Source organism: Strongylocentrotus purpuratus, unplaced genomic scaffold (assembly GCF_000002235.5).
Source record: "Strongylocentrotus purpuratus isolate Spur 01 unplaced genomic scaffold, Spur_5.0 spur5_scaffold_15, whole genome shotgun sequence".
Classification (NCBI taxonomy): Eukaryota; Metazoa; Echinodermata; class Echinoidea; order Camarodonta; family Strongylocentrotidae; genus Strongylocentrotus; species Strongylocentrotus purpuratus.
In genome coordinates, this window is record NW_022145600.1 from 27026472 (window position 1) to 27039576 (window position 13105).

The following is a 13105-nucleotide window of genomic DNA, read 5'->3' on the forward strand; positions in this document are numbered from 1 at the left end:
CATCGGTTCTTTTCAGGGAAGCGGTATACCTCAGATGAGAATGAGAGGACACTTTTCTTTTTACCTGCAAGCTTTAAAAAAAATTCTTCATTTATATTTCTAGATTTCACCCCACATGAGCAAAGTAGGATTAGGCTTTCCTAGTGGCAGATTGATCTGTGTTGTTGTTGTTGTTGTGGGTTTTTTTTAATTTTTAAATAGTTATTGTTGTTTTGTTTTTTGTGGTTATTGTTGTTGTTTTTGAGGTGGTGGTGGTGGGAGAACAGAGCAATAATATGATACCATGGAATATGTATATGAACATGTATGGGTGGTGAGAAGGAAAACTTGTTTGGAGTTTCAAATTTTCCACATCTACAAAGGCAGAAATCTGTGGTCTATCTCAAAAATATTTTCTTGAAAAAGTAAAATGCAATGGGAAGCAGCTCAAGAAATATTTTATATCTCCCATGATGGATAGAGATGGTCTGTAATCGGAGACATATCCTACGGATATATATAACCAAAGGTCAGGTATAGGTCGCTGAAATCCTAGATGTTTGAATCGCAAACGTGACTAGAGCCTAGAGGGGTCTGTGGCATGAAAACTAGTGGGTTCATATAGTTTGGGATATGATTTGATATGGTGACCATATTTCCAGCAGCCCGGGCTCCAGGATGTAATAGATTGCCAATTGAGGGTAATCTTAGCTCCCATTGTGAGCCCATTTAAGCCCGAATCAAAGCACGAACCCGCTCCTGACTTTGAGACGCTAGTCTACGTTTTCACACCCTTTCCCAATCGTCGAAAACAAACGTGACACGCTTCAAAGAAAATTCTGATGATTGAACAAGAATTATTCAAACATACAATAAATAAAAAAGGTGACAAATTCAGCACAGAACAGTGATGTTTTCATACAAGAATCGTCATCACAAAATGATGAAACGGCTGTGGTATTTTTCATAGGAGACTGCGCCTTGAGACCACCGTTTGAGAAAGTCAAGTAGAAAAGCCCATTTGGAATAAAAGCCTCATATAGCCTACTGATGGCTTGGCTGTAGAATGCTGTCTCCTCCAAGGCTCCAACCACCAGTTAGCTCTAGCTCCCACTCATATTTCTATCTCAAAGTATAGTGTCTTCCTCAGTAGGCCTGTTTTCATCAGCTTGAGATTGCCAAATATCCCGCTATTTGAACTATCACGATCGCAAATTATCCAATCAATTTGCGTCTTCATCGGCCCAAAGTTGCAATTAATGGGATATTCGGGCGAGATAATCATCCCCAGATATCTTGGGCTAGTTTGCAAAATATCCGGCTATTTGTCCGGTGCGTCTTCACCAGCCCGAAGACTCGCACAATGCGCGAACGCTGAGCAAAATATCTCATGCTAATTTCCAGAGCTCAAGTTTCAAGTTTCGAGGTCAATTATCGAGCCGATGAAGACGCAACATGTAACTTAGGGATTATTTCCCAAATCAGAAATAGCGGGCTATTTTGCAATCTCGAGCTGATGAAAACAGGCCTATTTATACTCCTAGCTTTGGAATTTATTTATCGTCTGTTGAGAGCCAGAAGGGCATTAAATCTCTGTTAAATTCTGTGAGTTCAATGCCCCTCTAGCTCCAATTAGACAATGTATATCTCAAAGTCATTTAGGGACATCTCAAGACATTTTAAGGAGTGTGATATGTCGAAGTAGAACAAGGGTATTGTATTCCACATCAGAGGGTACAAACTTGGCTTATATAGTACCCTTCTTTTCTTGCATCCTTTGGCAAAGAGAAGCAGAGCAATTAACATCACATTAAATATTGTTTTTCATTGGATAACAGGATTCCTATATCTAATGAAGTCAAGTCTTCATCTTTATACTTTTGGGTTTGACCTATGGATGATTAATCTGAAAACAAACTTACAAAATGAGCAGTACACCAAGTTATTTCTTTTCTGATTACACCTTGTGAGTTGTCCAGTAATGACTACATGTTCATGTAGCTTTCTAACTAAATTATCAACCAAAAGAGGGGTTAAAATTGAATTATGTACATGTATAGAGTAAATTATACCCTTTAGTTTAGTTCTAAAAATGAAATCTCTAAAATACAGAAAATCAAGCTTACCGGTAAAAGTGGTTTGTATGCCATATGTTTTTTGGTTTATTTTCTTCAGTTGATTTGCATTAATTTTTCTTTCCATATGGCATCGGATCACATGGCTTGCTGAGCAATACAGTGCACACCGTGAAGGTGATTTTGAGTTCAGGTGATAAACAAATCACAAAAATATTATAAAACTTACACTGAAAAATAAAAGATATTTGTCAAATAATTTTGTTTCAAAATGTATAAGCAAGAAAGCTCAATATCCTAACAAAAAATAACACAGTATCATACATGTCCATGTATTTGCATTTTGATTTGTGCTTTTCCGGGAATATGATTTCCAGCAAGTTTTTTTTTCTTAATTTTTTGGTTAATATTTACCTAGTTCGAACAACCCATGAAGAACAAAAATCTTCACACCAATTTCTCTGCATATCCATTACCACAACTCAAATTTACCTTTAGTAAAAACCAGAACTGTATGGAACATGAAACACTCACAAAGTAATAATGACAACCATTTTCAAAACCGTATACTTTTGTGAATAACAAAAATCACATGTTATAATGATGTAAGAATTGATTATTTAGTGGCTTGTAAAATATGGACCCCTAGCTGATTTTACCATTTGAAATTTGAAGGGGAAAAAATTGATATGTTCCAAAATGCTGTCATGAACTCTACGTCATTCACAAGTCGAAGAGAGCAATATCATTCTAAAGTCATGTTGCCATTTCGTATCTTCTCCTCAGGCTAAGCCGCATTGCCAGACCACATTGAATGCTTGGCTGCTAACCAAAGTTATGGCATGACAATAAATTTATGACAAGCTGACCTCTGCACAATAAATGACATACAGATGTGGCTCAATACAGGGAATGAAACATGCTTTAGAAATGTTAACCAATGCAAGAATGCGGTCACAAAAGATAATAAATCATTTTTTTTTCTTCCATATTGTAAATATGTATGCATGTACAGTAGGCCCATTCACATTGCGGAAAAACTAATTTGAAAAACATCTGTTTTTTTCTTCAAAACGGCATTTACACTAGTTTTGGGGTGAGTTGTGCGCATATGTGCCATTCGCGCTACTCTACGTGCGTTAGCATTGAAACGAGGAGAGTCACACGACCAAAAACAAAATAATTCACTGTTGTTTTGAGAGCGAGTGTTTACACTGCAAAGATCGGTGGAGTTTCGGCCAGCATTTAAAAAGAAACACACCAGACATGGGTTTTTCATCTTGTACATGCAAAGTTGCTTCTGACAAAATTTTGGAATGCGAGAAAAACTGACAGTTTTTGATAGCAGTGTAAATGCCCCTAATGTTACTGTACATGTATTGTACAGTAGGGCATTCAAATATTACATGTACATTATATTTTCAAATTTTCAATGAATACCAACATTTGATATTATGACTACCTCAATCCCTCTGTCAATCAGTTGGTTGCTGACTATCACGTCATTGATCGTTTGTAAATTTATTTGTTTATTTGTTTGTTTATTTTTTCAATTGCAACAACATTATGAACATCATAAAAGTATGAAAGATGACCCTAGACTGTACCATCATGATTGCTTTCAAAAGTGAAAATTTCAACAACATGGGTTTACTCGATCAGGCACAAAAAGAAAATCTATTTTCTTTCTTTACCAAATTGTATTGCTTTCTTGTGCAACTAACTCCTTTGGAAGAATACTACTTGAATTAAAATCCTTTCTTTGTGAAATCTTCTCCCCTTTTCATATCCCTTTCCAATATTTTTTTAAAAAGAAATGTAAAATGCATTCATTAACAAATGGGAGCAATACATTGCTTCCTTGTATTCCGGAGGAGGAGGAGGAGACTGTAGATGTAATACATGATTGATGCGATCAAGAAGAGAAGTGTATGATATCTGCAAAAATAATCCATTTGGGATGAGGGATGAAATGGAACCTGACAGGGGAGAATGGAGGAAGCAGAGATTCCGGCGCCAGAGATATGTGGAGCACAGCGGACCCCTTAATGCTAAAAAAGAAGCGAGTAATATGTAGGTCGCCACCGATACACTAGCTGGTTATACAAGGACGGGAAGAATGAATTTGTACATGTGCGGATGTAAATACAATACAATGTACATGTATGTACATGTATGTGTCAGAATAGAGTGAGCACATATTTGGGTAGAATAGAAAGTTATCAGTGTGTGACATGTTTCTAACACTACACATTGTATTCATGCTGGTTAACAGTACAACATACATAGTCAAGAAGAAAGAAAAACATTGGAACACTGAAATTAGAAATTCAGTTTACAAGCGAGAAAACTAATCTCATGAAGTCTTGTAAAAAAAAAATCCAAGTTCATGTACTAGTAGACCCTGTGATGATGAACAAATAAGATACTGTATATGTGACTCAATTTATTGAGATATCCTTGTACATGTACACTTTCTTGTAGTTCTGACTAGCTTTGTTGAAGCTTTCATACTGTACATTCATATCCGGTTCAGTTTCATTCATTCAGTTTCATTCATGGAGCGCTTTGAGCACCTTGCAGGGTGGATATGTGCGCTATATAAATATCCAATATTATTTATTATATTATTTTTCTATACATCAAAATATTCAGTGTAAATTTCATAGATTTCTGAGAGAGTTTCATCATTCGTTACGCACAAGCATTTACATCAGTGACCAAGTACATGTACATTCTCTGAGTCCGAGACAAGGTCAAACTATATATCTGAGTAGCTTGTGAAGTTGCACAGGAGCTGTTATTAGAATGTGTGTTGGTCTGCCTGCCAAGATCAGCCAGCCAGCCATCGTGACAGGCTCCCTTCAAGGCGATAATTGCCTCGCTTATAAACACATTTACCTTGCGAATCAAATCACATCTGCAGCTGGGCTTTGCGCCCTCAAGATCAAACCGTTCCCGTGGCGACAGGTCTCAAAACGACTCGACGACGACGGCACATATTCTCAACGCTCATCTGGAGAAAAAATCCGCCGGGGAGAAACGCTCGCCAAGTTTCCCTTTCAATTTCCAATCGAGGTCTGCCGACTGAGAAATCAATCTTGAATTGGTCCAGGCAGAATTGCTCTTGGATGTCGAGTCGTTGACCAATATCAGTCTACACCATGTGCGTGTTCTTCAAGGCATTTTGCTCGCAGAAGATGTCAAAAAAAACATATGTTGACTTACTTATGGGATGTAGGGAAATGGGGTGTGTATCGGAAATTGAAGCAAATGTAGGTTTATTGCAGTGAAATTGAAATGAGTGTCTGGGAATGAAAAAGTAGTGGGGTAAAATGTTTGTGCCAAATAAAAGGGTAATAGTGTAGTTTGTACAGGTTAGGAATAAAAAGAACTAAAGGAAATATGTTATCAATTTTGTTAACTTGTTGGTACACTTCTGGAGAGGATATTACCAGTGAAAGTTGAGACAATAGCATTATATTACAAATGTACATGTATGGTAGGTTACCTTCAAATGCATGTATGAGTGGAGGCCTAACATAATAAATGAAAGGATAAATAAAAGGATATATTGGAAATGTAATGTATGGAAACTGATAGGGATGTACAGTACGTGTACATGTAAGTACATCACATTACCGGTAGTCTAGTTTAAACTTTGATTGTGGAAATGTTGTGTTCATGTTTGAAAAAATTAAATTGCATAGTGAGAACATGCACAGCTCATGAAGAATGAAAGTCAAATGTGCCTGTTCATTGAACTCGTCTCACCACATTTAATAAATGCATGTTAAATTGACACATTCTGAACGACAGGAAAATGAAACAGTTTCAGACGGACCACCGAAAGAGTTCGCTGTCAAACGTTGTTTCTATCCAAGCCGAGTGGCTGTCACAATCGCAAAAGAACATCCTCAATTTGAACATTATTCAATTAACCCCGGCACTTGGCTTCAATCGATTTTGAGAACATTACAAGAACGATGGAGACACCTGCAGCAGATTTTCTCACCCGGTGCAGGCCTGAGTACAATGCCTGTCACTATGTGTTTAGCCATTGTAAGCTCTACTCGTACACAGGAACGTGACATTTTTTCTTTGATCAAGCTTCAAACATTGTAAGAAGTGTCCCTTCCATCCTTGAGATCACCTCTCAGTATTTGTTAGATGACAACATTTATAAGATTGATAAAGACTGCAATATATTTTTGTAAAAATTAAAATGAATTTAAGAAAATAAACCATTTGAGAGGCAAGTGATTTCACATAATTTCTTTCATAAATGGGAGGGAAGATAAAGTGTGAGCTGAAAGTCACCACAGAAGTTGAAGAAAAGATTTTAAAATCTAAAATTTAATTCAAAATGAGCTTGTACAAAAACATTAAAGGGATCTGGTAACTTTGTCTCGGATTCTGAAACAAAATTCTGGATTTAGCTCATGATGCAATGATAATTATAAACCTTTAGGTCAGTCAGGAACCCCATGACTTTTACGGAACCCCATGACTTTTACAAGCCGATCGCCTGTCTGATTATCAAGATATTTATGATTGGAATTACAAATTTTGAAAACCGTTCGCCTGACAGTTTTCATAACACTACAGTCTATTGGGGAGAAGGAGTATGGTAAAAGTAAAACTGGTCACTCAAAGATTTTTTACTTTTTTGAGGCACTTCTTGATCATTTTGAAGCGCAATTTTTTTTTAGGGCTTCAATATTACACCACATCACAGACACTGATAACATGTAGGGCCGTGTATCTCAGATTTAACATTGTTAAACGATCCCTTTAACATACAAGCAATCATTTTTCTACATCTTTCACAACCAAGTGGATAGAAATGGCAATAAACAGTGTGTAACTATATTTGCCCATGTACATGAATTTGGTGGAATTTCCTCACTATTATTCTCCTCAATAATCACAAATTACTTTCCTATAAAATGGGGACTGAAATTATACTTTGGCCCGGTGGTCGGTGATAGAGAAACACTGTTCTCAATAAAATGAATTTCATGTACATGTAGCTTTCATGTAGCTTTCATTTAAATGTACAGTGTTTGGCCTATATTTCCGCTACATATCATGACCCACTCTTGCTCTATTTCCCCTCCCTTCCTCTCTCCATGGACTTATTCTCCCTACCTCTCTCTCCATCCCCCTTCTCCTTCTCTCTCTCCTATATAAGTTAGGATAGCCAATGCCACTGGTCTTAAATCAAGGCTAAAGAAAAATTGACATTGAAACAAATCTCATCTGTCATGCGCCTGTCTCATGTGGCCATTAAACATCAACAACTCTAGATCAAATATCGGCGGTGATGAAAGGCCTCACTATCCGTTGCACAAAACATGTTTGGATTAGAACTGGAATATATTCTCCAGTATATATTCACTGGCTACCAAGCATAGTAGTCCTGTATCATAATTTCATTCTATACAAAAAGCCTATAATTTAGGCCTATATTGCTCTCAACAGGGTTTTTACAGATGTATCTTCCAGGTTCCACAGCATCGTTGCACGAAATCGCCCTTAGTACAAGTTCGCAGACAACCCATTGAAACGCATGTTTTGAATTTTTCAGGCATTTCAATGGGATGTCGATGAACTTTCGTGATACGATGCCCCGATTCCTATTTCAGACACTGAAATTACTAAATCATCAGACAAGTGATGCAACTACCTATTTTCATACGATGTACAATGTACAACATGTACCTGTACATGTATCCTGAAGATCACTTCCCTAGACTGGATGTTGGCTACATATTATACAGCCCTTTCCCTCGCATCCCTTTGGCCTTAAAGGTAAAGACTAGTATTGGAAACGCCCCAATTTCAAAAAATGAAATGGAAGCTCTTATTACCAATCATGTGAAAGAAAATGTTTTGAATATTACATGACGATAAGAAATTAGACGGGAAACCGCCTACAATGTACTAATTGATATATTTGGTAAATTAGTATATCTATATACTGTTGAGAGATACAAATGCATGTGTGTGTAGTCCCATATACATCTTTCTGTGTACAGTGCTTCTAACTTTATGAAGACTTGGCCACATTTCTTATAACTTTGATGATTCCAGAACCTTGCAGTACATCTACATGTATGCTAGATGATCAACCTTTTCTGATCGATTTCACAACGTTTCTTTCACTGTGCAATTGCATGACCATAACTGGTCTTTAGCTTTAATGCTCTGAAAAGGCAGGAATCATGTCATACCAGAATTTGCCTATGTTGGTATCATTAATATTTGTTCCCCCTTTTCCCTTTATTTGAACATTTTTTCAGTCAAACATTTGACAAAAGTTATGTTAGCCCTATATCATGAACAAATAAAATGTTACACTAAACTCTGAAGGATAATGGGTGAAAACTAAACCAAAATGTCACAGACTTCAATCTCTAAAAATCAATCTAATTCAAATTTCAATTGAATTCACTCTTCTACATGTATGTTTATTCTCGGTTTAAAGAAAACAAATCCCTCTTTCACCTTTGACAGATTTGCAAAAGAGTTTGTTCAACAAGTTTCTTAGGACAGGCACTCCAGATTAGCATTTACTTTGCACTCTGCAGACTTTACAATTCAACTGTAAGAAAATGCCAATGACCTCTGTCCATTATTCATACTTCACTTGTTTGGTAGAACTCAAAGCTTGTACAGCCATACATAATATATATGTACCTACATACGTACATTTACAGGGTATTATTTATAAGCAGTACACATGTAGAGCTCTGCATTTGGTTAAACAAAAATGAAATAGGTTAAATGGGGTCGTTCTAAAACCTAATGGACCTACACATGAAGAACTGGGGAGTGTTTCACAAAGACTAAGATCGACTTTAAGTTGGATTTAAAGTTAAATATGGCAGGCCATTCATGCCACTTGTTGCTCTAACCATTGTTCTCTTAATTATGATTTTTAGATAATACTTTTTCCTTCAATAATGAACAATCGATTCAGGTAACTTCTGTAGATTTGTGACGTAGATTTGTGACCAGGATTTGTACATGTACATGTACGTCCCTTGAAAAAGTAATGGTTAGAGAAACTAGTTGCATGAAAGGCCTGCCATAGTTAAGTTCAACTTAAAGCCCAAGTCCACTCCAAAAGTAACTTACTTTCAATAGAACCAGAAAAATCAGACAAACCAATCAAAAAAAGTTTGAGCAAAATCGGATAACTAATAACAAAGTTATGAATTTTTAATGACATGAAATAAATTAAAAAATCACTACACAAATTGGCAACTCACTCATGAATCTATGACGTATGGTCCTCACTATCTTTTCTTTATATTGATAATACAAATTTCCTATTTTCACCCTAAGAATCTTATTTCTTCACACCAGCATCCAAGTTAAGATTGTTAGTAATATGTTTTTGTGCGGATGCACAAATAAAAAGTAATTTTTGTCCAGTTAAATCATGAAAAATTGAATTTTGATAAACTATTAATATAAAAATCAATAATTATGAAATACAATATTCAGAAAAAAAGTATAAATTCTTCAAAATTCATAACTTTTGGGAAATGTCATGCACGCAATATGAGATACAAATCATATAACCTGGGCAAAGGCATGGGGAAATCAAGTTTTGGGGGATAAAAAGGGAAATTAATGGGATTAAACTATATAGCTATTGATAAGTTGTGAGGACATGACGTCACAAACTGATAACCATCTTGGCAAATTGTGCTGTGATTCTCATTGTTCCATAGTTTTACATACTTTTTCAAAAATTCATAACTTTCTTATTAGTGATCCGATTTCGCTCAAACTTTTTTTGAATGGTTTGTCTGATTTTTCTGCTTTATTGAAAGTAAGTTATTTTTGGAGTGGACTTGTCCTTTAAAGTCGATCTTAGTCTTTGTGAAACACTCACCTGAAGGTACATTTACTAGTAGGTCTGATACAAGTTTGCAGGCACAAACCCTTTGAAGTCTTCGTGCATAACAGTGTCTGCACTATGAGACTATAATAGGTTTTTTTTTTAGGAGGTTTGAGGTTACACATATGTACGGTATTCTTTAGACAGGGTTAGTTGGCCCCTGAAAAGGACCCACTCGTGCTCTATCTTGACGTTTCGATGGGTTTGTACCCATTGTCTCCAGTTAAAATACAACAGGCTCTGTAGTTCTGTAGCCGCTACTGCGCCACAAACTGACAGTTCTAGGCTCTACTCAAGGCTTCAGGAATTGTGGTAAACTGTCAAACTCGAGTCTGTGCATGCAGACTAATCATACTGTAAGGCAGTAGGTATGAAACTTGAAGCAATTTGGTATGGAGGAATGCCACAAAATAGCTTTTACCCCTGTCACACTACCGAACTCACTACAAAATCTGAGCCATTTGCAGTATTTGTGCCTGCTGATCTCACACAAAAGAGATACATTAATTTAGTCTAAAAGAGATTAACTTTAAACTTCTAGGTTTTCAGTTATGTTCACATGGTTTTTAATTTTAAGTATGCAAAACTTGAAATTATAAAACACAAGACACTAACAATGACAAGGGTTCACAATGGACCAAAACAATGAGTTAATTGCGTCAACACGGAACAAAACATTGAGTGAGGAACCCCGGCTGGTCGTAGTTATTTGGCTAACCTTCACTAATAGTTTATAACTTCAAGTAAATTTGACATAATACATGTATGTCTGCATGGTACCTTACTACAACATCATTTTGATGATTAAAATGACGACCAAAATTTAAAGTTATCGGACCGCCATTTGAACCTTACTAGTATAAATAACAATAGTATTTACTTTGTTTTTTATTACTTTCTTGCTTTCCTGTGCCCTCCACCTCTCTCTCTCCCCCTCTCTCTCTCTCTCTGTCTCTCTCTCTCTATTCCGCTCACCTGTATTGACTAATCTATTGAGTGTTTCTTTCTCCATAGAATCCGATGTCCTTTCAATGGACTGGCTAGGGAGGGAAATGCCTGCCTGCCTCACTCACTTTGAGGTTCCATGGCAAATTGACCCCATTGTGTGGAGTACAATAGTCAATGGGCTCTCCTTTTTAAAGGCATCACATCGGCCATGTCTCCTGTTGTATACTATGAAAATTCAATTCAGAAATCCTTGCAGCGAACGCTGTCTGGACACAGCAAGGGCGATCCAGCACTAGGCCTTCATGTATTAAAATAGCAAATCAATTAACGTAGACTTAATATCACAGAAACCTTCTCATAATCTCTTTCTGCACACCCTCAAACAGGAGGAGAGACCAGAGGGTTACAGTGAATCAGTTCCCTTTTTCGCCTTCCAGGTGAAAGTGACGCCAAATTTGTAATAATTATATTAATAATAACAACAACAACAACAACAACAGGAACAATTCTGTATTAAGTAATATTCTTATTCAACTTTATCTAACAATGAATGCAAATTAATTAAATATCTCATAATGACTCTGTACAGGTATGTATAATTTTAAAGATGCCCTACACTACATTGTACATGGACATGTGTAAGACCACTATAAATCAGTCATCTTTATTTCCATAAAACTGCCTCAATATAATGCTCTTGAGCTGGGGGGGGGGGGGAGGGGGCAGTTTAGTTATAGCATACATTGGTGTACTTGACTTTAGTAGCTAAGAAATAAAAGCACATCTCTCTGAATAGTTTGTTCCTCCTCAATCCATAGGCCTTCATTGCAATATTCCCAGATCAATCTTACCACGGAAATGGAGCGACTCACGGTACAATTTCGACTATTTTGACATTTTATTTTTCTAGAACAAAGCCATCCCTTTAAAAAGAAATCACATCTAGCAGGGACATTCCAATGGGATGCTAATGAATCGGGATACTAACAAGCAAGCTTGGGTGAAACTCGGTCCTTTTCGTTCAATCTCAAATTGCTCCTTCCACACACAAAAGCTTTCGGAGCAACTTGTGAATAACCCATTGTGGGAGACCTCTTTCTCACAACTCGGGGCTTTCGCAGGTTTGTAAAGAGTTGGCAGGACCCCATGTGTGGAGGACGAGAGATCATTATTTCAACTTTCACACCACACCGATGAATTCGTAGATACTGGACAAGGGCACTGTGTGGTCAATGATTTGAAGACATACGTTGTACACCTACACATGTACATGTACATGTACAAGCATTCTTGAATATGACTGAATAGATGGTGTCACACAGAGGCCAAAAATCTGGATTATAGTTATCTGGATTTTAGTTATCCTCTTGATTGCTGTCTGTCATCAATTATCCATCTAAAATCCTCTAACGAATCAAGAAAATTTTCCCTTGATACCGGATAACTAAATTCCGAATTTTTGGCCTCTGTGTGACACCGCCTATAGTGATATAGAGCTCATCTATAGTTCACAGCCAATCAAAAAAATATAACTGTAAAAAGCAGATTTTCGTAAAATGGAACTACAAAAATGCATGTGCGAACAAGATATCATTAATTCAACTTTCACTCCACACTAGCGAATCAATAGATATACACATGCAGACTAGATGTGGTCATCGTGTGGTCAATGCTTTCAATAGATATAACCTACCTGTACATGTACACTGTACAAACATACAGGACATGTCAACAACAACAACAATTTATTGATAGAGCTGAGGGCATTGTTTCACGAAACCGTCATACATCTATTAGTACAAGTTCAACGACATGCCATTGAAACGTGTGTTAAATTTGATACACATGTTTCAATTGGTTGTAAAATTGTAGGCAAGCTTGTACATTTATGGTGGTTTCGTGAAATGCTGGTCAGGTAGTGAATTAAAAGCCAATTAGAAACTGCATGTGTATTTCTACGATAGAACGCAGATGATCAAAAACCACGAGACCCTATGCAATTTCAAGGTAACAGAATCGAAATGATGATTATCTCATTTCGTAGAACTACATGTACATGAAAAGAAATTTGCAAAAAATCTATACCATAAAAAGGGGTCTTCCAAAGCAAAACTATGATTGAAGTTATTTTATTTTTTTAACACACCACTGTATTCTGCACACAAACAAGCATATTCTGACTTCAAAA